This window comes from Paroedura picta, chromosome 16, assembly GCF_049243985.1.
Source record: "Paroedura picta isolate Pp20150507F chromosome 16, Ppicta_v3.0, whole genome shotgun sequence".
NCBI lineage: Eukaryota > Metazoa > Chordata > Lepidosauria > Squamata > Gekkonidae > Paroedura > Paroedura picta.
The window spans coordinates 12014417-12041559 of record NC_135384.1 but is presented as its reverse complement, the minus strand read 5'-3'; the positions used below and the strand labels follow the sequence as shown (position 1 = coordinate 12041559).

The 27143-nt window shown below is 45.9% G+C and overlaps 1 long non-coding RNA gene across 1 annotated transcript; it reads left to right on the top strand.

Annotated features, from left to right (window-relative positions):
* Positions 1-9303: 9303 nt before the first annotated feature.
* Positions 9304-27034, top strand: LOC143826464 (uncharacterized). Its single transcript, XR_013227064.1, has 5 exons — positions 9304-9338; positions 9526-9561; positions 9902-9937; positions 26551-26586; positions 27020-27034. It is a non-coding gene; the product is annotated as an uncharacterized LOC143826464 (long non-coding RNA).
* The last annotated feature ends 109 nt before the right edge of the window (positions 27035-27143 follow it).

Sequence of the window (27143 nt, the reverse complement as noted above, 5' to 3'; positions counted from 1 at the left end):
GGTAGTGTCATCAAGCATACCGAAGATTATTTATATTACTTCCTACAATCTTAATTCCATTGTTTGATTCTTTGAGTTCAATATCTCTCATAATGATCTCAGCATACAAGTCCAACAGGAAGGGGGAAAGAATACAATCTGGGCACATTCCTGTCTCCATTTTGAACCAGTCAGTGTCACCAAAGTTGTATGTATAATGGCTTCTTGGTCTGTGTAGAATGACAGCATCAGTTGGATCAAATGTACTGGCACCCCCAAATTTTGCAGGGCTTCCCACAATTGATTGTGATTCACACAATCAAAAGCTTTCTTGCAACTGTAGAAATCCTTCTGATATTCCCGTGACTTTTCCAAAATCTAGGAAAGGTTTGCTATGTATTCACGACTGCCACGCCTCCATCAAAAGCAAGCTTGAACATCTGCCAATTCTCTTTCGATGGTTATTGCTATGTGTTGTTCTGTTATTCTGAGCAGGATCTTACTAGCACACGAAATGAGTGCTTTTGTACGGTAATTGGTTTTTTTTATGATTTTATTGATATTTTAAAAAGACAAACAAGAATACATGTAGGAAAACAACAATAACAATGTGAAGCAGTAGGATATGGCCATTTCTTCCCTTTGTATTAAATCTTACATCTTAACTGGGATACATTGAAATTATCTATTTGATTACATAGTTCATGTAACATACCAGTGTCCTCTTAATACTTCATCTGGCCTTTGATTAATTAAACTAGTAAGTTTTACCATCTTACACATTTCTCCTATCTTATCTATCCATTCAGATATATCTGGTAAGTCCTTTCCCCCCCCAGCCTTGTGCTACCAATAACTTTTCCATGTACTGGCATGAAAAAAATAATTATTTCTGGTATAGATTCTGGTACTACACTTAACAACATAATCTGAGTGTATCGGGAATTTACAACACAGCATTTCTTCTAACATCCTACATATTTTAACCCAGATTTTTTTTAAAAAAATGCTCATCTCCACCACATATGAAAGAATGAACCAATTACATCATTGCATCTCCAGCATTTCCACCATGTTGATTAGACATTCTACTTATTCTCTTAGGAGTTACATGCCACCTATAGAACATGTTATTACAGTTTTCTTTCAGTATTTGACATTTTATGAGCTTGATATTTTTACTCCTTAGTTGTTCCCAGTCACTGAAGAGAGTGAACTTTTGTTCTCCATGCGTACAGTTCTTCTGTGTATTCATACCAGTTGTTCTTGATGTTTGGTCAGTTCCTTCCCTTGTTTATCTTTGATACTGTTGTTGTGAGCAGCAAAGGGCATTCAGAACCTCTTTATTTGTTCTAACACATTCCTCATGTATCCCTTTTTATAATCTTCTAAATGCTTGGATTTCTTCCAGTAAGTTTCACTGTCTATTCTTGGTGCCCTTTGAAAATCTGCATTTAATTTTCTTGCTTCCTTCCTTTTGCCTGCAGCTTTTGCTGCTTTTCTACATTCAGCTTATACTTATAGTTTCATCTGAGAGCCATTTTGATCTTTTTTCTGGCTTCTTGTGCGGTATGTGTTTAACTGCTGTTTCAACAACAGTTGATTGAATTTCTTGCCACAGTTCATCAGGCATCTTCTCAGTTGCATCCAATAGTTGAGTGGAATCCTATGTGAACAGAATTCTATTTATACCGAATGTACTTAATCTTGATGTTAAGCAGCATTGCTCTGCCAGCAGCCAACAAATTCCCTCCATCCCTATCCATCCAACCATCCATCCACCAGTCCTTTCATCTATCTGTCCCTCCCTCCAAACCATGATTTCAGGGAAGACTACATGTTTCTCTGCCTCACTTTAGGTGAAATTATACCATCTTTGCTGCCGTTTGAAACAAAAAGAAAAAGAGAACCCTTATAGGTTCCAAAATGATAGTCAGGAAACATGGGTCTTGCATGGATAAAAGTCAGACAAGATGATGGCTGTAATAAGGATGGAGACTGGGTGAAATAGAAAAAGTGTAACTGTCAGGATCCAATCATTTTATTTCACAAGTTTGTAAGATGGATTTGGCTGAGAGATGGAGGAAAGGGAATGGGAGAGGAGGAAGAGGAGGAGAAGAGAGGGAGGGACGGGGAGAGGGAGAGGGGGAGAGAGGGGGGAGGGGGAGGGAGCCTCCAGTGAATTTAACGTCTATTTGGGGATAACAAAGATCTGGTATGAGATTTGTCTGTGTCAATACCATTTGATAGGTGTGGTTCAAAGGAGAACTGGATGTGTGGGAGAATCCTTGTTTTAAGAATCTATTGTGTTTCCATTGCTTCTTTCAGGGATGCCTCTCCAGCGGACTGGAGAAAGCGGTATACATGTGGCATCCTTACTCGTAATCTCCTGATGATTCGGCTCTCCTTTCCTCTTCCATCGAAATCATGATGTCTGCTTCCAGAGAGACAATCCTTTCCTCTTCATCTGTCTGTAAAATCAATCATCATAATAAATCAAAATTGAGATTGAAATAAATCCTCGTTTCCCTTTTTTTCTTTATTAGAGTAGACTTCGACTGTACATAAACTAATATTAGTTGACATGCAGTGGCATTTAGGATTTGACAGTATAGCTATACTACGGTACATTGCAGTACTATATTCTGGATTTCTGGCACACAATTGGACTTCCTCAAATTTCAGAGGATTTTGAGGCACATTCTAAGGGGAACACTGACCTCCTCATTACATGTGATGCTAGTTGGGTTGGGGATCCTCTTGTCTGATTTTCAGTCACACCCAGGATGGTGACTCACCATAAAAGAGGCTGTGAGGCCTGATTCATCCCCAGAGTACAGAATGGCAGGAGGGAGGGTCTTTAGCCTTCCCACACATTCTGTTTTTGAAAACAAAGATGGCTGTGTTGGATCCTGTTTGTCTTGCTAACTGGCAGGTGATCCAGGACACAGGAATCCATAGGTGGGATGAAGAGGGCTCTCTAAGGTCATTTTTGCGTCCATGCCAAAGGGATGCCAATACGATCTGAGGATGTGCCCTCAAACATATAAATAACATTCTTTAGGGACTACACATTCTTGATAGCCAGTGAGTTGGAATGGGCCTGCTCTGGCCTCCAGGCCCTAATCCACTTTGCCTACTCAAAGGTTTTTCCTCAAAACCTGTAGAGCAGGGGTAGTCAACCTGTGGTCCTCCAGATGTTCATGGACTACAATTCCCATGAGCCCCCTGCCAGCAAACACAGGCAGGGGGCTCAAGGGAATTGTAGTCTATGAACATCTGGGAGACCACAGGTTGACTACCCCTGCTGTAGAGGGTTGTCTCTCCCTAGGGAACCTCACAACCTCCACCTGAGCCCTGTGTGGAATTGCCCGCTGAGAGGGTCAGGACTTCCAGATTTGCTTCCACATTTAGAGGTTTTGCATCTTTTCCTCTCATTGCCCAGCACCTGGTCCACCTGGGGACAGTTTCCTGCTTTTTGTGCTTCTGTAAGAATAGCCGCTGGCCAACTGCCAGCCTTTCTCATGGTGCCCCACCATAAAACAGCATGTCTGAGAGGCTGGAGTTCTACTCGCAATCAATCTTCTGAAGTCATAATTAAAAAGAAAATGCCCATGACCATACTTTTAGCATATCACCATAATGAACTTGGGATTCGAAAAGGAATGGGTAAAATGCAAATCCGTTGTCCAACTCTCTATACATGCTCTAAAAGATGTTAAAATGTAGAAGTTCCAAATCTCTCGAGTGGTTCCTGAACTTTTTTCAAAATTAGCTCACAAGTCCTAAGACTTTTTAGTGCCCTAGGCCAGTGGTCCCCAGTCCCAACTGGTACTGGTCCGTAGATCAATCAGTACCGGGCCACGGCTCCTCCTCGTCCTCCTCCCCAGCTGCTGCCTTGGGGGCTGCTCTGCCACTCTGCTGCCGGCTCACCTTTGGTGAGCAGAGTCCTTTGTGGCGCGGAAGGTGTTCCCCTGCAAAGCAATCACACCCTCTCAAAGTTAAGGAAACATTTTCAGCATGCCACAATATAAACCAGTCATTAATTTTTAGAGTTATAGGGGCCTCTTCATAATTGTAAAATGATTTCATGAGGTATAGAACAAGGAATTCTTGTTACATACGTGCCTGTACTCCGGTCTAGGAAGCTGTCTAGAAGCCATCTGGACAGCTTGCTGCACACTTACCCTAGGTTGAGTGGGTTTAAAGTTTGTTCTTTGCTTGTTTCCATCACAGTGGTTTAAATGTCGGCACAAGATAGGAGCCTATTGTTTCAGGGCTTCAGTTTTCATACTGGAGCCCTGAGGGAGGGGGTGTCTCTGTAAGAGATCGGCTCAAGAAAGAGCGAGGCTTACCAGGCTCGGTGGGCCTAGGGCTCTGAGCCAGGTGGCTGGGTGGCTGAATGAGGTGGGTGCCTATCCACCAAGCCACTTCCCTGGGGTTAGGTATCTGGGGGCAAGGAACCCACCACCCTGGCTGGGATGAAGGTGGGTAGCAGGGTGCCCCCAGAGCCAGGGCATGAGCAGCCGGACAGCTGATGGTGGGCTCTTCTTCTCATGCTAGGCCAAGCCTCTGGCTGGAGGCTTGTGGATTTTGAATAAAAGCTGTGGCCTTACTGCTGCCAATCCGAGTCACGTCTTGCTTGCCCACATGCCCTCCTGCCAGTCAAATGTTTAACCAATGTGAAAAATATGTAAAAATAATTAACTACACCCATTTGGAAAACACTCACACAGCTCCAGAGTTTCATAATTCCGTGTTTGAGAAAGCCTGTTTTAGGCACATTATACCCATACATAACAGGCGCAGAGTGGTAAGACAGCAACATACTGTCTAAAGCTCTGCCCATGAGGCCGGGAGTTCGATCCCAGCAGCCTTCCATCCTTCCGAGGTCAGTAAAATGAGTACCCAGCTTGCTGGGGGGTAAACGGTAATGACTGGGGAAGGCACTGGCAAACCACCCCGTATTGAGTCTGCCATAAAAACGCTAGAGGGCGTCACCCCAAGGGTCAGACATGACATGACCCGGTGCTTGCACAGGGGATACCTTTACCTTTTTACCCATACATAAAATCCCAAGGGATCAAAACAGAGCCTTTAAAATTGACCTAGGTGGTGACATCATAAACTTAATGTCACCAATGAAAAAGGCTGTACAGGCTGTACTGTGTCTTAATGTCTTATGATAGTGCTCTGAATTGGAATTTCTCTGACCATGTTGGTTTTAGGCAGAACTGTGGAAGGCCTCTTCCTCACAGAAGAATTTTGGATAACTTAACTGCCAGTGAAATCCATCTTGAAAACTCAGGCATTTTCCCCTGTGTTTCTTGATATATCATGCATCTGTTCCTAGAATTTTCCTAATTTCAGAATTTAACGTATATTATCCTCGGTTACTGGAGCATGGAATACAGTGCTTGATCAGCCAGCTCATTACACTGAGAAGAAATGTTCCAAAGAGGTATACAAATCAGGGACATTGCAGGAGGACATTAGTACACCATGTCTAACAAGAAACTATTAAATAATGTTGGAGAACATAGCATTATTCATAGAATCATAGAGTTGGAAGGGGCCATACAGGCCATCTAGTCCAACCCCCTGCTCTACGCAGGATCGGCCCAAATTCAATTCAGTAGAATTACTGATGACCGTATTGTTTGTTGGATCCTATCACAGCTGTTTTTTCTTCAAAAGCTGACTTGTTTTTTGACTGTCACTACCACCTCTCCTTCAGAACTGCAGCCTGTGAAGGGGCCACTGTGGTCTAATGAGCAACCAGTGCGTGTAAAGTGCTCTCAAGTCCCAGGTGCCTTCTGGTGACCTGAGCAAGCATGAAGCAGAGGTGGTTTGCCATTCCGCTTCATTGGGGGGAACTCTGCTTATTTTTTTCCCTTTCAAAAGTGTTTATTGGCACTTTGTCCACTGCCTACATAAATCCATATTCTGCTTGCTTATATTATTTCCATGTGTGCCTCTTGTTTTTGGATCCATTTTGCATTATAAATACATGGAAGTTAAACACAAATGTTTGAAAGGGCATTCCAGTGTTGGCTGGCTTGTCATTTCCTGGAGAAAAGGAAGCTTTTAGGAGAGGGATAGAGCCCCACTCCCACTGATTACATAAGATTTCCAGAGCACCAGCCATGAATTGGAAAGAGGAGGAAGGAGGAAAGAGCATAAAGATCCCTGCATCCAGACTGTGCCATAGAGAGAGAGGGAGAGAAAGCAGGAGAGAACACATGCATAGAGAAACTGATACAGCCCATCAGATTTCTGCTTCCAGATTGCAGAAGGCACAGGGTAAAAACTGGGTATTTGGAGACCTTAACGGTGAGTTGTTTTTTGGAAAAGTATTTGTGTCTGGTGGACATCTCCCTACAGGATTCCAATAGCTGTATCTATATAGGGGGTGGGGTTTTGTTTCTGTTTTTGTTTTGCCAGAACTGGTTTGGGAAACACTTGGAGGCTTTGTGGTGGGGTTGGTAGTGGGCAGGTTTTGGATGGGGGGATCTTGGTGGAATATGATCCTGTGGAGTTCCCCTTCCAGAGCAGCCAATATCACAGCCTGAATCCCCAGGTCCCTTCTGGAGGCTGGCAACTGCACCTCTAATACCATGTGGTCCCTCTTTCAAGAAAATCATTATCTCAAGGGTAACTGATCTCTGTTGCTTGAAGATCAGTAGTAATTACCATGTCCTATTTTGAGGCCGCCATCTCTAGATCCAATGCCATCGAGTCCAAATCAGTCATCTTCTCCAAAGGGACTAGTCTCTTCAGGCTAGAGTTGACCTGCAATTAAAGGGAATCCCCTGGCACCACCTAGAGACTGTTGTCCCTGAACCTGAGTGGAGTCCAAGGCCACAGAGTCCCCCCTCTCAAGCAGCCCTTCCCACTAGGAGAACTAATCAGCGTAGTCTGCAGATGAACTCCAGTTCCAGGTGATCTCCAAGTGATTCTCCTGCATTCCTTTAGCCCGGGGCAACTGAGGGCCTGCTCTGCGACAGGCCTGGGAGGGGGCCTGCCCAGTGGCTGCATCATATAGACGTGGGGATTCGCCCCACGTCCATATGACTGCCTTCTCAGCCTTTTCCACCCATGCAGAATCAGCCTCAAGGAGAGATAGATTCACAGATGATTAGAGAACCACATAGACCAGGGTTAGTCAACCTGTGGTCCTCCAGATGTCCATGGACTACAATTCCCATGAGCCCCTGCCAGAAAATGCTGACTACCCCTGACATAGACCACACTGAGAAGGAGAAAACAACAACACCATGCTAAATACAAATAAACACTGGATGAAAAGCAGACTCTCCCTGAAAAAAAATCAGCGAACCTCCTTGGATCCCAGTGCCTTCCTTCTTATTCCCTTCTTTGTTTCCTTTGTCTCATTTCTTTCTCCCCTCCTGGTGTAGATGATGGTTGTTCATGGATGGTGGATTCCTCTATTCACCCTGACTTGTCTGGCTACAGTTGACCTTTCTGTTGGGGGCAAGATAATCATGAGGCCCAAATCCCACCCCATTGATGAATTCCTGGATCAAATGGACCCATATTATCAAGATCTCCATAGGTATCACAACTCCCCCCGAAATTTCCATGACTGGGATGAATTGAGGGAAATGAAAGAAAAAATCAAAGAACTCAAGGATTATCACAAGTCATTCCACCAGCCCAGGTAAGCAGAATGTGAACACACAGGGCCATTCCGCACGACTTTAATGTAGCAGAAGGCTTGCAAATTGTAAACGCTACTAATTTGCAGTTCCGCAAGACGTCGCACACAATCTGCAACACTCCTGAAACAGTTTCGCGAAAAGCGCTTCGTTGTAGTGCTTAAAGGGTAATCGGGAAAAGTGGATTCACCCTCCGAAAAGCGCTACACTCTTGCAAACAAACTGCAACACTCGCGAAAAAGACCTGTGCATTCCCATTGTTGTGGTTCCAACAAAGTCCCTCCCCCTGGCTCTCTCCTCCGAACTTCTGGTGAAGCGATCGCCATTTTTTTTTTCTCTGAGCAAGCAGAAAGCAACAAACCAGCGAGGCTTCATTCACTCAGCGAGGCCTCCCTGGCTACAGCCCCTCCACAGAAGTGCTTTAAAGCTCCCCTAAGTCCCCAAGCACAACACAGCCCTATTTGCAAGTTCCCTTTATTTTCGGCCGAAAATTGCGCCTGTGCAGGGGGGGGTTCACTCGGGGGAGCGTGGCAACAATGAATCACCAGCTCGCAAGCCAGCTGCCAGCTAGATGTGTCTCTCCGTTGCAATGGATCAAGGCATATTCATTGCAACATGTGTTCTTTTGGAAAACGATTGAAACGCTACTGGATTCCACTAAAAAAGCATGTATGCGTAACAGCGAGATTGCACTTTTAAAAATAGCGTTTCCGCTTTGTGGAACCAATTGGCAATATTGGTTCTTGTGCGGAAACACCCACAGTTGAAGATGCCATATACTAAATCAGGCCATTTATACATCAAAGTCAATCAATCAATCAAACTATTACAGTAGTCAGACCAAGTCAGCATTGTGTAGTCTGACTGGAGCCATGACCTCTCCCTTGTGCTTACTGTGTTCCATATTGCCCTTTCTCTCAATAGAAGCATGCACAGTAAAAGCAAATGCTAATCACCTTGAAGTGGGCTAGGGTTTTTTTAAGGGGATTTTTTATAAGGTATTTCAAAACAAAAGATAAACAGTCAGGAAAAGAAAAATATATATGTTTTTTTAAAAGAGAGATTACAATATCAGTATAGCTTTCAAGTTGCTTGACAACAAGGCCATGTGCATTTACCAATGAAACCAAGACCCAGCTTAGTGTAAAGAGAGCAAGTGTGGTGGAGTAATTTAAGAGCATCTGCTTCATGTCTGGACAAGCCAGGTTTGATTCCCACTTCTCTACATGCAGCCAGGTGGGTAACCTTGAGCATTTCACAGTCCTGTAAGAGCTGCTCTGATAGAGCAGTTCTGTCAGGGGTCTCTTAGCCCCACAAACCTCATAGGATATATGTTGTAGGGAGAGGAAGAGAAGGTGATTGTATGCCTCTGCAATGCAAGCTTTGCCTAAGAGTGGTGGCCAATAAATCAAGAAATGAATGAATGAATGAATGAATGAATGAATGAATGAATGAATGAATGAATGAATGAATGAATGAATGAATGAATGAATGAATGAATAAGCAAGCCACTATGTGACTTCTTCAGATACTGAAAAGTGGGACATAAAATCCAATTCTTATTCTAAACAAGATTACTAATTATATTATATTTAACATATATGTTGTAAACTTCTCTGAGCCCATACTTCTCTTACCTTTAAGGAGACGTCCAAGGCCAACATCAATTCCACTGAGAAGGTATGAATTCATAAGCGTATTTTTTAACCTTAATACCTACAGTTTTCTTATCATATCTTATCCTCCCCATGAAATCTTAAACTTTCATACTTTTCATTAATATCTCTGTCTGCTATTTATTGATTTAAATTCTTCTAAAAAACCAAATTATCTTATTTTAGTCATTAATACTTCTTTTACCTTTAAGGAGACGTCCATGGCCAAAACCAATTCCACCAAAAAGGTATGAATACATAACCCTATTTTTAATCTTAATATCTACAGTCTTCTCATCATATCTTATCCTCCCCATGAAATCTTAAACCAGGGGTAGTCAAACTGCGGCCGTCCAGATGTCCATGGACTACAATTCCCAGGAGCCCTTGCCAGCATTCGCTGGCGAATGCTGGCAAGGGCTCCTGGGAATTGTAGTCCATGGACATCTGGACGGCCGCAGTTTGACTACCCCTGTCTTAAACCTTCATACTTTTCATTAATATCTCTGTCTGCTATTTATTGAATTAAATTCTTCTACTAAGCCAAATTATTTTACTTTAGTTATTAACACTTATTTTACCTTTAAGGGGTCGTCCACGGCCAAAACCAATTCCACCAAAAAGGTATGAATACATAACCCTATTTTTTAAACTTAATACCTACAATCTTCTCATCATATCTTATCGTCCTATTCAAAGTTTAAAGAGCTCAAATAAACAAGAGAGGTGACAAGGGGTAACCTTGCCTTGTCCAGTTTTGAATTTCAAAAGGTTTCGTTAATGATACCTGCTGCCTGTCACCAACTTTAAGACATTTTCTCAAAAATGCATTCTTTTTAAATCTTCAGGTAAGGTTTCTTCTAAACTCCAGTTCAGCATCTTAGAAGCTACTCCTCCCCTTCTCATGGCAGACGTTTTGTAGCTGATGCGTCCTGTTCTCACGGCAGCCATTTTGTAGTAGAATCCTCCTCTTCCCTAGGTAGCCATTTTGTAGCTGACTCCTCCCCTTCCCTTGAAAGCCATTTTGTAGCTGACTCCTCCCTTCTAATAGCAGCCATTTTGTAGCTGACTCCTGCCCTTTGCAGCCATTTTGTAGTTGCTTCCTCCTCCTCTCATGGCAGCCATTTTGTAGCTGACTCCTCCCCTTCCTATGGCAGCCATTTTGGAGCTGACTCATGGCAGCCATTTTGTAGCAGACTCCTCCCCTTCCCTAGGCAGCCATTTTGTAGATGGCTCCACCACATCCAATGGCAGTCATTTTATAGCTGACTCCTGCCCTTACCTCGGCAGCCATTTTGTAGCTGCTTCCTCCTCCTCTCATGGCAGCCATTTTGTAGCTGAATCCTCCCCTTCCTATGGCAGCCATTTTGGAGCTGACTCCACCCCTTCCTTAGGGAGCCATTTTGTAGCTGACTCTTCCACTTACCTAGACAGACATTTTGTAGTTGACCTATCCCTTGTCATGGTAGCCATTTTGTAGCTGATTCCTACCCTTCATTTGTAGCCATTTTGTAGCTGAATCCTCCCCTTCTTAGAGTAGCCATTTTGTAGCTGTCTCCTCTTCTTCTCATGTCAGCCATATTGTAACTGACTACTCCCCTTCCCTAGGCAGCCATTTTGTAGCCAAACCCTCCCTCTTCATTGCAGCCATTTTGTAGCTGACACCTCCCCTTCTCTAGTCAGCCATTTTGTAGCTGACTCCTCCTTTTCTCATGTCAGCCATTTTGCAGCTGACTACTCCCCTGCCCTAGGTGGCCATTTTTTAGCTGACTATTCCCCTTCCCTAGGCAGCAATTTTGTAGCTGACTTACGGCAGCCATTTTGTAGCTAACTCCTCCATTTCCTTAGAGAGCCATTTTGTAGCTGACCACCCCTTCCTATGGTACCCATTTTGTAGCTGACAAATGGCAGCCATTTTGTAGCTTAATCATGGCAGCCATTTTGTAGCTGACTCCTCTACTCATTACAGTCATTTTGTAGCTGACTCCTCCCTTCTCATGGCAGCCATTATGAAGCTGACTCCTCCCCTTCTCATGGCAGCCATTATGTAGCTGACTCCTCAGCTTCACTAGGCAGCCATTTTGTGGCTGACTCTATCCGTTCTATAGGCAACCATTTTGTAGCTGACTCCTCCCCTTCCCTAGGCAGCCATTTTATAGGTGACTCCTCCCCTTCTCATATCACTAGTTCTGATAGCAGCCATTTTGTAGCTGACTCCTCCCTTTCCCAAGACAGCCATTTTGTACCTGACTCCTGGCAGCCACTTTGTAGCTAATTCCTCGGGCCATTTCGCACGGCTTCAAAGTAGCACAATGGTTGCTATTTGGAAACGCTACTAATTTGCCATAACCCACGACGTCGTAGACAATCTGCAACAATCCTGAAACCAATCAGCAAAAAGCGCTTCGTTGTGGCGCTTTCAGGGGAATCCAGAAAAGTGGATTCACCCTCCGGATAGCGATACACTCCTGCAACCAATCTGCAACAGTAGCGCTAAAGACCTGTGCGTTACCATTGTTGCTGGTTCTTCAAAGTCCCTCCCCCTGGCTCTCTCCTCCAAACTTCTGGCGAAGCGATCGCCATTTTTTTTTCTCCGAGCGAGCGGGGATAAACGCACCGGCGAGCCTCTTTCTGTTTAGAGGCTTCCCTGGCTTCAGTCCTTCACCTTTAGTCACTAAGCACAAACCACTGAAAAGCCCGTTTGCTGAAATAAAGTCCCTTTATTTTTTACAAATAAATTCAGCCGAAAATCGGGCCCGTGAGGGGGGGGGGATTTTTTTTTATCACTCGAGGCAGCGTGCAAACGATCATACAATCAAACGACAGCTCACATTAGGCAGCTGGATGGGTCTCTCCGTAGCAACGAATCTACCTAGATTTGTTGCTATGGGTCGTTTTTTTTTTTTTAAAACCTTTCTTAAAGTGAAAGGGGCTGTTTGGGAGCATGCTAACGGCTGCCCATTGGCTGCTTGACGCCCAGGGGCGGGACGAGCTTGGCAATAGCGCTTCCTTTCTAGCGATTTCTGCCGAGACCGGAAGCCTGTGGGAAACGCTAAAAAATGCAACTGATTCCACTACAAAGGCAGGTATGCATAACGACGAATTCCACTATTTTAAATGGCGATTTTTCATTCCGCAAACAATTTGCAACAAAGATCCCTGTGCGAAAAGGCCCCTCCCATTCCCTGGGCAGCAATTTTGTAGCTGACTCACCCACGTCTCTAGGCAGCCATTATGTAGCTAACTCCTCCCCATCCCTAGGCAGCCATTTTGTAGCATACTCCTCCCCATTCCTAGGCAGCCATTTTGAGCAGACTCCTCCCCTTCTCTAGGCAGCAATTTTGTAGCTGACTCTATCCCTTACATAGGCAACCATTTTGGAGCTGCTCTCCTTCTCTAAGCCATTTTGGAGCTGATCCCCATCCTTAGGCAGCCATTTTGTAGCTGACTTACGGCAGCCATTTTGTAGCTAACTCCTCCATTTCCTTAGAGAGCCATTTTGTAGCTGACTCCGCGCCTTCCTATGGTACCCATTTGTAGCTGACAAATGGCAGCCATTTTGTAGCTGACTCAGGGCAGCCATTTTGTAGCTGACTCCTCCCCTTCCCTAGGCATCCATTTTGTAGCAGACTCCTCCCCTACCCTAGGCAGCCATTTTGTAGCTGACTCTACCCCTTCCATAGGCAGCCATTTTGTAGCTGACTCATAGCAGCCATTTTGTAGCTGATTCCTCCCCTTCCCTAGGCAGCCATTCAAAAATTCTGATAGCAGCCATTTTGTAGCTGACTCATGGCAGCCATTTTGTAGCTGAATCCTCCCCTTCTCTATGCAGCCATTTTGTAGCTGAATCCTGCCCAGCCCTAGTCAGCCATTTTGTGGCTGACCCTACCCCTTACATAGGCAACCATTTTGTAGCTTACTCCACCTCTTCCATAGGCAGCCATTTTGTAGCTGACTCCTCCCCTTCTATAAGCCATTTTGTAACTGCTCCCCATCCATAGGCAGCCATTTTGTAGCTGATCACCTTCCCTAGGCAGCCATTTTGTAGCTGACTCCTCCCCTTCTATGGCAGCAATTTTTAGCTGAATCCTCCCCTTCTCTAGGCAGCCATTTTGTGGCTGACTCCTCCCCATCCCTAGGCAGCCATTTTGTAGCATACTACTCCCTTTTTCTAGGCAGCCATTTTGTAGCAGTCTCCTCCCATTCCCTAGGCAGCATTTTGGTAGGTGACTCCATCCCATCCCTAGGCAGCCATTTTGACTCCTCCCTTTCCCCTTCTCATATCAGCCATTCTGATACCAGCCATTTTGTAGCTGACTCCCCCTTCCCTAGGCAGCCATTTTGTAGCAGACTCCTCCCCTTTCCTAGGCAGCCATTTTGTAGCACAATCCTCCCCTTTCCTAGGCAGCCATTTTGAGCAAACTCCTCCCCTTCTCTAGGCAGCCATTTTGTAGCTGACTCTACCCCTTCCATAGGCAGCCATTTTGTAGCTGACTCATGGCATCCATTTTGTAGCTGACTCCTCCCCTTCTCATATCACTAGTTCTGATAGCAGCCATTTTGTAGCTGACTCCTCCCATTCCCTAGGCAGCAATTTTGTATGTGTCTCCTCCCCTTCTCATATCAGCCATTCTTATGGCAGCCATTTTTAGCTGACTCATCCACTTCTCTAGGCAGCCATTTTGTAGCTAACTCCTCCCCATCCCTAGGCAGCCATTGTGTAGTATACTCCTCCCCTTTCCTAGTCAGCCATTTTGAGCAGACTCCTCCCCTTCTCTAAGCAACCATTTTGTAGCTGACTCTACCCCTTCCATAGGCAGCCATTTTGTAGCGGACTCATGGCAGCCATTTTGTAGCTGTCTCCTCCCCTTCTCTATAAAGACATTTTGTAGCTGAATCCTGCCCTGCCCTAGGCAGCCATTTTGTGGCTGATTCTACCCCTTACATAGGCAACCATTTTGGAGCTGCTCCCTTTCCCTAGGCAACCATTTTGTAGCTGACTCCTCCCCATTTCTAGGCATCCATTTTGTAGCATACTCCTCCCCTTCCCTAGGCAGCAGTTTTATAGCTGAGTCATGTATGCCATTTTGTAGATGACTCCTCCCATTCTCTAGGCAGCCATTTTATAGCTGACTTATGGCAGACATTTTGTAGCTGACTCCTCCCCTTCCCCTTCTCATATCAGCCATTCTGATAGCAGCCATTTTGTAGCTGACTCCTCCCCTTCCATAGGCAGCCATTTTATAGCTGACTTATGACAGCCATCTTGTAGCTGACTCCTCCCCTTCCCTGGGCAGCCATTTTGTAGCTGACTCATGTAAGCCATTTTGTAGCTGAGTCCTACCATTCTCTAGTAAGCCATGGCTGACTCCTCCCCTTTGTGGCTGACTCCTCCCCTTTCCTAGGCAGCCATTTTGGAGCTGACTTCTCCCCTTCCAGAGGTAGCCATTTTGTAGCTGACTCATGGCAGCCATTTTGTAGCTGACTCCTCCCCTTCTCTATGCAGCCATTTTGTAGCTGAATCCTGCCCTGCCCTAGCCAGCTATTCTGTAGCTGACTCTATCCCTTCCCTAGGCAGCCATTTTGTAGCTGACTCCTCCCCTTCTTTGGCAGATATTTTAGATGACTCCTCCCCTTCTATGGCAGCCATTTTGTACCTGACTCCTCCCCTTCCATGGCAGCCATTTTGTAGCTGACTCCTCCCCTTCTATGGCAGCCATTTTGTTGCTGACTCCTCCCCTTCTCATTTCAGCCATTTTGTAGTTGATTCCTTCCCTTCACTAGGCAGCCATTTTGAAGCTGACTCCTCCCCTGCCCTAAGCAGCTATTTTGTAGCTGACTCATCCTCTCCCCTAGGCAACCATTTTGTAGCTGAATCCTGCCCTGCCCTAGGCAGCCATTTTGTAGCTGAATCCTCCCCTGCCCTAGGCAGCCATTTTGTAGCTGAATCCTCCCCTGCCCTAGGCAGCCATTTTGTAGCTGAATCCCCCCTGCCCTAGGCAGCCATTTTGTTGCTGATTCCTCCACTAGGCAGCCATTTTGTAGCTGACTCCTCCCCTCCCCTATGAAGCCATTTTGTAACTGACTCCTCCCCTTGTATGGAAGCCTTTTTGTGGCTGACTCCTCCCCTTTCATTGCAGCCATTTCAAAGATGACTACTCCCCTTCTATGGCAGCCATTTTGTACCTGACTCCTCCCCTTCCATGGCAGCCATTTTGTAGCTGACAATTCCCCTTCCCTATACAGCCATTTTGTAGCTGACTCCTCCCCTTCTATGGCAGCCATTTTGTTGCTGACTTCTCCCCTTCTCATTACAGCCATTTTGTAGTTGATTCCTTCCCTTCACTAGGCAGCCACTTTGAAGCTGACTCCTCCCCTGCCCTAAGCAGCTATTTTGTAGCTGACTCATCCTCTCCCCTAGGCAACCATTTTGTAGCTGAATCCTCCCCTGCCCTAGGCAGCCAATTTGTAGCTGAATCCTCCCCTGCCCTAGGCAGCCATTTTGTTGCTGACTCCTCCACTAGGCAGCCATTTTGTAGCTGACTCCTCCCCTCCCCTATGACTCCTCCCCTTGTATGGAAGCCTTTTTGAGGCTGACTCCACCCCTTTTCATTGCAGCCATTTCAAAGCTGACTCATGGCAGCCATTTTGTAGCTTACTCCTCCCCTTCCCTAGGCAGCCATTTTGTTGCTGATTCCTTCCCTTCACTAGGCAGCCATTTTGAAGCTGACTCCTCCCCTGCCCTAAGCAGCTATTTTGTAGCTGACTCATCCTCTCCCCTAGGCAACCATTTTGTAGCTGAATCCTCCCCTGCCCTAGGCAGCCATTTTGTAGCTGAATCCTGCCCTGCCCTAGGCAGCCATTTTGTAGCTGAATCCTCCCCTGCCCTAGGCAGCCATTTTGTAGCTGAATCCTCCCCTGCCCTAGGCAGCCATTTTGTTGCTGATTCCTCCACTAGGCAGCCATTTTGTAGCTGACTCCTCCCCTCCCCTATGAAGCCATTTTGTAGCTGACTCCTCCCCTTCCCCTTCTCATATCAGCCATTCTGATAGCATCCATTTTGTAGCTGACTCCTCCCCTTCCATAGGCAGCCATTTTATAGCTGACTTATTGCAGCCATATTGTAGCTGACTCCTCCCATTCTCTAGTAAGCCATTTTGTAGCTGACCCCTCCCCATCACTAGGCATCCATTTTGTAGCATACTCCTCCCCTTCCCTAGGCAGCCATTTTATAGCTGACTCATGTATGCCATTTTGTAGATGACTCCTCCCATTCTCTAGGCAGCCATTTTATAGCTGACTTATGGCAGCCATTTTGTAGCTGACTCCTCCCCTTCCCCTTCTCATATCAGCAATTCTGATAGCAGCCATTTTGTAGCTGACTCCTCCCCTTCCATAGGCAGCCATTTTATAGCTGACTTATGGCAGCCATCTTGTAGCTGACTCCTCCCCTTCCCTGGGCAGCCATTTTGTAGCTGACTCATGTAAGCCATTTTGTAGCTGAGTCCTTCCATTCTCTAGTAAGTCATTTTGTGGCTGACTCCTCCCCTTTCCTAGGCAGCCATTTTGGAGCTGACTCCTCCCCTTCCAGAGGTAGCCATCTTGTAGCTGACTCATGGCAGCCATTTTGTAGCTGACTCCTCCCCTTCTCTATGCAGCCATTTTGTAGCTGAATCCTGCCCTGCCCTAGCCAGCCATTTTGTAGCTGACTCCTCCCCTTCTTTGGCAGATATTTTTAGATGACTCCTCCCCTTCTATGGCAGCCATTTTGTAGCTGACAATTCCCCTCCCCTATGCAGCCATTTTGTAGCTGAATCTTCCCCTTCTATGGCTGCCATTTTGTAGCCATTTTGTAGCTGACTCCTCCCCTTCTTTGGCAGATATTTTTAGATGACTACTCCCCTTCTATGGCAGCCATTTTGTACCTGACTCCTCCCCTTCCATGGCAGCCATTTTGTAGCTGACAATTCCCCTTCCCTATGCAGCCATTTTGTAGCAGACTCCTCCCCTTGATGGCAGCCATTTTGTTGCTGACTTCTCCCCTTCTCATTTCAGCCATTTTGTAGTTGATTCCTTCCCTTCACTAGGCAGCCACTTTGAAGCTGACTTCTCCCCTGCCCTAAGCAGCTATTTTGTAGCTGACTCATCCTCTCCCCTAGGCAACCATTTTGTAGCTGAATCCTCCCCTGCCCTAGGCAGCCAATTTGTAGCTAAATCCTCCCCTGCCCTAGGCAGCCATTTTGTTGCTGACTCCTCCACTAGGCAGCCATTTTGTAGCTGACTCCTCCCCTCCCCTATGACTCCTCCCCTTGTATGGAAGCCTTTTTGTGGCTGACTCCACCCCTTTTCATTGCAGCCATTTCAAAGCTGACTCATGGCAGCCATTTTGTAGCATACTCCTCCCCTTCCCTAGGCAGCCATTATGAAGCTGATTCCTCCCCTCCCCTAGGCAGCCATTTTGTAGCTGACTCCTCCCCTTCCCTAGGCAGCCATTATGAAGCTGACTCCTCCCCTTCTATGGCAGCCATTTTGGAGCTGACTCCTCCCCTTCTCTATGCAGCCATTTTGTAGATGAATCCTGCCCTGCCCTAGGCAGCCATTTTGTGGCTGACCGTACCCCTTGCATAGGCAACCATTTTGTAGATGACTCCTCCTCTTCCATAGGCAGCCATTTTGTAGCTGACTCATGGCATCCATTTTAGAGCTGACTCCTCCCATTCTCTAAGCCATTTTGTAGCTGCATCACATCCTTAGGCAGCCATTTTAAAGATGACTCCTCACCATCCCACAGCAGCCATTTTGTAGCATACTCCTCCCCTTTTCTAGATAGCCATTTTGTAGCTGACTCATGTAAGCCATTTTGTAGCTGACTCCTCCCCTTCTCTAGAATGCCATTTTGTGGCCGACTCCTCCCCTTCACTAGGCAGCTTTTTTGGAGCTGAGTCCTCCCATTCTAGGGGCAGCCATTTTGTAGCTGACTCATGGCAGCCATTTTGTAGCTGACTCCTCCCCTACCCTAGGCAGACATTTTGTAGCAGACTCCTCCCCTTCCCCTTCTCATATTAGCCATTCTGATAGCAGCCATTTTGTAGCTGACTCCGCCCCATCCATAGGCAGCCATTTTATAGCTTACTTATGGCAGCTATTTTGTAGCTGACTCATCCCCTTCCCTGGGCAGGCATTTTGTAGCTGACTCCTCCCATTCTCTAGTAAGCCATTTTGTGGCTGACTCCTCCCCTTCCCTAGGCAGCCATTTTGGAGCTGACTCCTCCCCTTCGAGAGGTAGCCATTTTGTAGCTGACTCCTCCCCTTCTCTATGTAGCCATTTTGTAGCTGAATCCTGCCCTGCCCTAGACAGCCATTTTATGGCTGACTCCTCCCCTTCCCTAGGCAGCCATTTTGTAGCTGAATCCTCACCTTCTCTATGCAGCCATTTTGTAGCTGACTCATGGCAGCCATTTTGTGGCTGACTCCTCCCCTTCCCTAGGCAGCCATTTTGTAGCTGACTCATGGCAGCCATTTTGTAGCTGAATCCTCACCTTCTCTATGAAGCCATTTTGTAGCTGACTCATGGCAGCCATTTTGTAGCTGACTCCTCCCCTTCCCTAGGCAGCCATTTTGTAGCTGATCACCTTCCCTAGGCAGAAATTTTGTAGCTGACTCCTCCCCTTCTATGGCAGCCATTTTTAGCTAAATCCTCCCCTTCCCTAGGCAGCCATTATGTAGCTGACTCATGGCAGCCATTTTGTAGCTGAATCCTCCCCTTCTCTATGCAGCCATTTTATAGCTGACTCCTCCCCTTCTATGGAAGCCATTTTGGAGCTGACTCCTCCCCTTCCAGAGGTAGCCATTTTGTAGCTGACTCCTCCCCTTCTCTATGTAGCCATTTTGTAGCTGACTCATGTAAGCCATTTTGTAGCTGAGTCCTTCCATTCTCTAGTAAGTCATTTTGTGGCTGACTCCTCCCCTTTCCTAGGCAGCCATTTTGGAGCTGACTCCTCCCCTTCCAGAGGTAGCCAACTTGTAGCTGACTCATGGCAGCCATTTTGTAGCTGACTCCTCCCCTTCTCTATGCAGCCATTTTGTAGCTGAATCCTGCCCTGCCCTAGCCAGCCATTTTGTAGCTGACTCCTCCCCTTCTCTATGCAGCCATTTTGTAGCTGAATCCTGCCCTGCCCTAGCCAGCCATTTTGTAGCTGACTCCTCGCCTTCTTTGGCAGATATTTTTAGATGACTCCTCCCCTTCTATGGCAGCCATTTTGTAGCTGACAATTCCCCTCCCCTATGCAGCCGTTTTGTAGCTGAATCTTCCCCTTCTATGGCTGCCATTTTGTAGCCATTTTGTAGCTGACTCCTCCCCTTCTTTGGCAGATATTTTTAGATGACTACTCCCCTTCTATGGCAGCCATTTTGTACCTGACTCCTCCCCTTCCATGGCAGCCATTTTGTAGCTGACAATTCCCCTTCCCTATGCAGCCATTTTGTAGCTGAATCCTCACCTTCTCTATGCAGCCATTTTGTAGCTGACTCATGGCAGCCATTTTGTAGCTGACTCCTCCCCTTCCCTAGGCAGCCATTTTGTAGCTGATCACCTTCCCTAGGCAGCAATTTTGTAGCTGACTCCTCCCCTTCTATGGCAGCCATTTTTAGCTAAATCCTCCCCTTCCCTAGGCAGCCATTATGTAGCTGACTCATGGCAGCCATTTTGTAGCTGAATCCTCCCCTTCTCTATGCAGCCATTTTGTAGCTGACTCCTCCCCTTCTATGGCAGCCATTTTGTAGCTGACTCCTCCCCTTCCCTAGGCAGTCATTTTGTAGCTGATCACCTTCCCTAAGCAGCCATTTTGTAGCTGACTCCTCCCCTTCTATGGCAGCCATTTTTAGCTGAATCCTCCCCTTCTCTAGGCAGCCATTTTATGGCTGACTCCTCCCCATCCTTAGGCAGCCATTTTGTAGCTGACTCATGGCAGCCATTTTGTAGCTGACTCCTCCCCTACCCTAGGCAGACATTTTGTAGCAGACTCCTCCCCTTCCCCTTCTCATATTAGCCATTCTGATAGCAGCCATTTTGTAGCTGACTCCGCCCCATCCATAGGCAGCCATTTTATAGCTTACTTATGGCAGCTATTTTGTAGCTGACTCATCCCCTTCCCTGGGCAGGCATTTTGTAGCTGACTCCTCCCATTCTCTAGTAAGCCATTTTGTGGCTGACTCCTCCCCTTCCCTAGGCAGCCATTTTGGAGCTGACTCCTCCCCTTCGAGAGGTAGCCATTTTGTAGCTGACTCCTCCCCTTCTCTATGTAGCCATTTTGTAGCTGAATCCTGCCCTGCCCTAGACAGCCATTTTATGGCTGACTCCTCCCCTTCCCTAGGCAGCCATTTTGTAGCTGAATCCTCACCTTCTCTATGCAGCCATTTTGTAGCTGACTCATGGCAGCCATTTTGTGGCTGACTCCTCCCCTTCCCTAGGCAGCCATTTTGTAGCTGACTCATGGCAGCCATTTTGTAGCTGAATCCTCACCTTCTCTATGAAGCCATTTTGTAGCTGACTCATGGCAGCCATTTTGTAGCTGACTCCTCCCCTTCCCTAGGCAGCCATTTTGTAGCTGATCACCTTCCCTAGGCAGAAATTTTGTAGCTGACTCCTCCCCTTCTATGGCAGCCATTTTTAGCTAAATCCTCCCCTTCCCTAGGCAGCCATTATGTAGCTGACTCATGGCAGCCATTTTGTAGCTGAATCCTCCCCTTCTCTATGCAGCCATTTTATAGCTGACTCCTCCCCTTCTATGGAAGCCATTTTGGAGCTGACTCCTCCCCTTCCAGAGGTAGCCATTTTGTAGCTGACTCCTCCCCTTCTCTATGTAGCCATTTTGTAGCTGACTCATGTAAGCCATTTTGTAGCTGAGTCCTTCCATTCTCTAGTAAGTCATTTTGTGGCTGACTCCTCCCCTTTCCTAGGCAGCCATTTTGGAGCTGACTCCTCCCCTTCCAGAGGTAGCCAACTTGTAGCTGACTCATGGCAGCCATTTTGTAGCTGACTCCTCCCCTTCTCTATGCAGCCATTTTGTAGCTGAATCCTGCCCTGCCCTAGCCAGCCATTTTGTAGCTGACTCCTCGCCTTCTTTGGCAGATATTTTTAGATGACTCCTCCCCTTCTATGGCAGCCATTTTGTAGCTGACAATTCCCCTCCCCTATGCAGCCGTTTTGTAGCTGAATCTTCCCCTTCTATGGCTGCCATTTTGTAGCCATTTTGTAGCTGACTCCTCCCCTTCTTTGGCAGATATTTTTAGATGACTACTCCCCTTCTATGGCAGCCATTTTGTACCTGACTCCTCCCCTTCCATGGCAGCCATTTTGTAGCTGACAATTCCCCTTCCCTATGCAGCCATTTTGTAGCTGAATCCTCACCTTCTCTATGCAGCCATTTTGTAGCTGACTCATGGCAGCCATTTTGTAGCTGACTCCTCCCCTTCCCTAGGCAGCCATTTTGTAGCTGATCACCTTCCCTAGGCAGCAATTTTGTAGCTGACTCCTCCCCTTCTATGGCAGCCATTTTTAGCTAAATCCTCCCCTTCCCTAGGCAGCCATTATGTAGCTGACTCATGGCAGCCATTTTGTAGCTGAATCCTCCCCTTCTCTATGTAGCCATTTTGTAGCTGACTCCTCCCCTTCTATGGCAGCCATTTTGTAGCTGACTCCTCCCCTTCCCTAGGCAGTCATTTTGTAGCTGATCACCTTCCCTAAGCAGCCATTTTGTAGCTGACTCCTCCCCTTCTATGGCAGCCATTTTTAGCTGAATCCTCCCCTTCTCTAGGCAGCCATTTTATGGCTGACTCCTCCCCATCTCTAGGCAGCCATTTTGTAGCATACTACTCCCTTTTTCTAGGCAGCCATTTTGTAGCAGTCTCCTCCCCTTCCCTAGGCAGCCTTTTGGTAGGTGACTCCATCCCATCCCTAGGCAGCCATTTTGATTCCTCCCTTTCCCCTTCTCATATCAGCCATTCTGATACCTGCCATTTTGTAGCTGACTCCCCCATCCCTAGGCAGCCATTTTGTAGCAGACTCCTCCCATTTCCTAGGCAGCCATTTTGTAGCAGAATCCTCCCCTTTCCTAGGCAGCCATTTTGAGCAGACTCCTCCCCTTCTCTAGTCAGCCATTTTGTAGCGGACTCCTCCCCTTCCCTAGGCAGCCATTTTGTAGCTGATCACCTTCCCTAGGCAGCCATTTTTAGCTGAATCCTCCCCTTCTCTAGGCAGCTATTTTGTGGCTGACTCATGGCAGCCATTTTGTAACTGACTCCTCCCCTTCTCATATCACTAGTTCTGATAGCAGCCATTTTGTAACTGACTCCTCCCATTCCCTAGGCAGCAATTTTGTAGGTGTCTCCTCCCCTTCTCAAATCAGCCATTCTTATGGTAGCCATTTTGTAGCTAACTCCTCCCCATCCCTGGGCAGCCATTTTGTAGCTGACTCCTCCCCTCCCCTATGAAGCCATTTTGTAACTGACTCCTCCCCTTCTGTGAAAGCCATTTTGTGGCTGACTCCTCCCCTTCTCATTGCAGCCATTTCGAAGATGACTCATGGCAGCCATTTTGTAGCTTACTCCTCCCCTTCCCTAGGCAGCCATTTTGAAGCTGATTCCTCCCCTCCCCTAGGCAGCCATTTTGTAGCTGACTCCTCCCTTCCCCTAGGCAGCCATTTTGTAGCTGACTCCTCCCCTTCTATGGCAGCCATTTTGGAGCTGACTCCTCCCCTTCCTGAGGTAGCCATTTTGTAGCTGACTCATGGCAGCCATTTTGTAGCTGACTGTTCCCTTCTCTATGCAGCCATTTTGTAGCTGAATCCTGCCCTGCCCTAGGCAGCCATTTTGTGGCTGACTCTACCCCTTCTCTAAGCCATTTTGTAGCTACTCCCCATCCTTAGGCAGCCATTTTGAAGATGACTCCTCACCATCCCCCAGGCAGCCATTTTTAGCATACTCCTCCCCTTTTCTAGAAAGCCATTTTGTGGCTGACTGTTCCCTTCTCTATGCAGCCATTTTGTAGCTGAATCCTGCCCTGCCCTAGGCAGCCATTTTGTGGCTGACTCTACCCCTTCTCTAAGCCATTTTGTAGCTACTCCCCATCCTTAGGCAGCCATTTTGAAGATGACTCCTCACCATCCCCCAGGCAGCCATTTTTAGCATACTCCTCCATTTTTCTAGAAAGCCATTTTGTGGCTGACTCTTCCCCTTCCCTAGGCAGCCATTTTGGAGCTGACTCCTCCCCTACCAGGGGCAGCCATTTTGTAGCTGACTCATGGCAGCCATTTTGTAGCTGACTCCTCCCCATCCCTAGGCAGCCATTTTGTAGCTGACTCATGTAAGCCATTTTGTAGCTGACTCCTCCCCTTCTCTAGAAAGCCATTTTGTGGCTGACTCCTCCCCTTCCCTAGGCAGCCATTTTGGAGCTGACTCCTCCCCTTCCAGGGGCAGCCATTTTGTAGCTGACTCATGGCAGCCATTTTGTAACTGACTCCTCCCCATCCCTAGGCAGCCATTTTGTAGCAGACTCCTCCCCTACCCTAGGCAGACATTATGTAGCAGACTCCTCCCCTTCCCCTTCTCATATCAGCCATTCTGATAGCAGCCATTTTGTAACTGACTCCTCCCCTTCCATAGGCAGCCATTTTATAGCTGACTTATGGCAGCCATTTTGTAGCTGACTCCTCCCCTTCCCTGGGCAGGCATTTTGTACCTGACTCATGTAAGCCATTTTGTAGCTGACTCCTCCCATTCTCTAGTAAGCCATTTTGTGGCTGACTCCTCCCCTTCCCTAGGCAGCCATTTTGGAGCTGACACCTCCCCTTCCAGAGGTAGCCATTTTGTAGCTAACTCCTCCCCTTCTCTATGCAGCCATTTTGTAGCTGAATCCTGCACTGCCCTAGGCAGCCATTTTGTAGCTGACTCCTCCTTTTCTTTGGCAGATATTTTAGCTGACTCCTCCCCTTCCATGGCAGCCATTTTGTTGCTGACTCCTCCCCTTCTCATTTCAGCCTTTTTGTAGTTGATTCGTTCCCTTCACTAGGCAGCCATTTTGAAGCTGACTCCTCCCCTGCCCTAAGCTGCTATTTTGTAGCTGACTCATCCTCTCCCCTAGGCAGCCATTTTGTAGCTAAATCCTCCCCTGCCCTAGGCAGCCATTTTGTAGCTGAATCCTCCCCTGCCCTAGGCAGCCATTTTGTAGCTGACTCCTCCCCTTCCTTGTCAGCCATTTTGTATCTGCCTCCTCCCCTGTCCTAGGCAGCCATTTTGTATCTGACTCCTCCGCTTCCCTAGGCAGTCATTTTGTTGCTGACTCCTCCCCTTCTAATGGCAGCCATTTTGTATCTGACCCCTCCCTTCCCCAGGCAGCAATTTTGTAGCAGACTCCTCCTTTCCCCTAGGCAGCCATTTTGTTGCTGACTCCTCCCCTTCTATGGTAGCCATTTTGTAGCTGACTCCTCCCCTTAAATGGCAGGCAGTTTGCCCCTGACTCCTCCCTTTCCATGGTAGCCGTTTTGTAGCTGATTCCTCTCCTTCTATGGCAGCCATTTTGTTGCTGACTCCTCCCCTTCTATGGCAGCCATTTTATAGCTAACTCATCCCCTTCTCATTGCAGCCATTTCAAAGCTGACTCATGGCACCCATTTTGTAGCTGCCTCCTCCCCTTCCTTTGGTAGCCATTTTGAACCTGATTCCTCCCCTCCCCTAGGCAGCCATTTTGTAGCTGACTCCTCCCCTTCTATAGGCAGACATTTTGTAGCTTACTCCTCCTCTTCCACAGGCAACCATTTTGCAGCTGACTCCTCCCCTTCCCTATGCAGCCATTTTGTAGCTGACTCCTCCCCTTCCCTAGGTAGCCATTTTGTACTTGACTCCCCCACTTCCCTAGGTAGCCATTTTGTAGCTGACAACTCTCCTTTCATAGGCAGCCATTTTGTACCTGACTCCTCCTTTTCCCTCATAATCATAATAAGACATAAAGGGGCTTCCATTTAGCAATTAATTTTATGATGATTTTATCTCTAATCAAAGTAGCCATGTCTCCAACCTCTGGCATCATCAAAAGCAAATTTTCCTGCTTGCTCCTCTAAACCACAATCAGCAATTAACTTTTTTTCTTTTTCATGTAGAAAGACACAGAACAATCATGCATGGTGGTGGCCTCACCTGGCCGCCGCCAGTTCCATGAAGCAAATGTGAGAGCAAATGTGGCGTAGCAGTTAAGAGCATCAGCTTCTTATCTGGAAAAGTTAGGTTTGATTTCCCACTCCTCCACATGTAGCCAGGTGGGTGACCTTGGGCTTTTCACAGTCCTTTTAGAGCTATTCTAACAGAGCACTTCTGTCCAAGGTCTCTTTCAGCTCCACCTACTCACAGGGTGTATGTTTTTGGGAGAGGAAAAGGAGTCATTTGTAAGATGCTGCAAGCTGGATCTGTCTGATAGCAGTGGCCAATAAAACAAAAAATATACATCACTTTGATACTCCTTTGTATACCAAAAAGTGGGATATAAAACCCAATTATTCTATTACAAGATAACTAATCATATTATATCGCAGGGAGGAGCTCTCTAGAGAACAAATAAATCAATATAAATAATTTTAAAATTACTAAAGAATTAATACCTAAAAAACTTTCTGTTCTCAACAAGTTTCTCCTTCTCAGAATCCTCATTTGTTTGTGTATTTAATATTCATGCTACTGTTACCATACATGAAAACAACGTTCTATTGCCTAGTTGCATATCCATCAATCTGAAAAGGAAGATTTCTAGTACTATTCATAGAATGATCTTTAAAATCTTCCGCATTAATGAATGGAATTGTATTTAAATATTTTGTTAAAAGCCTACCACATATGGTAAATTATCCCTTCATGTTCTTCAAATTATAAATACTTATACAAAGTAATTTTAGAGATTTTTCCTACTATATCTGGTGTCATATATCTATTCGTCATTTTATAATTTTTGTCTTGATTCACTGTCTTAATATAGTTATTTTGAAATAGCATACACTTGATATTTGTCAAGATTATGGCCAGATATGTCACCTCATTAAACCTCAGTACCAGATTTCTTTCCCCATCAATTCAATTTGCTCTTGAAAATTCATAGTTTGAGTTAAAAACTTTGTCTTCTGTTTATTGATTTAAATTCTACTTATAAATCAAAGTCTTTTAATTTAGGTATTAATATTTCTCTTTCCTTTAAGGGGTCATATAATGCCAGTACCATTTCCATCAGGATGGTATGAATTTTTAAGTCTCTTTTTAAAATCTTAATGCCTCCATTTCTCCTGTATCATATATTCCTATTCAAATATTTGGGCTTTGTTAAAAGTCTACCACACATGGTAAAATATCCATACATGTACTTTAAATCACCAACACTTATACATAGTATTTTATACATTTTCCATAATTTATCATATATGAACTATACATCATTTTATTTTAAAAAATCTTCACTCACTGTCTTAACAAAAGTATTTTGAAATAGCATACAATTCATATTTGTCAACATTATGGCCAGATACTTCACCCTTTTAAACCTCAAAACCAGATTTTTTCCATCCAATTCACAGGTTATGCTAATATATTTGTCTTCTGTTTATTGATTTAAATTCATCTGCTAACTCAAAGTCTTTTAGTTTCTGTATTAATACTTCTCTTTCATTTAAGGGGTCCGCAAATATTTTCTCAACTGGGAAGGTATGAATTTATAAGTCTCTTCGTAAATCTTAAAATCTTCAGTCCTCTCATCTTATGTTATGCTCTTATTCAAATTTTAAAGAGCTCTAATAAA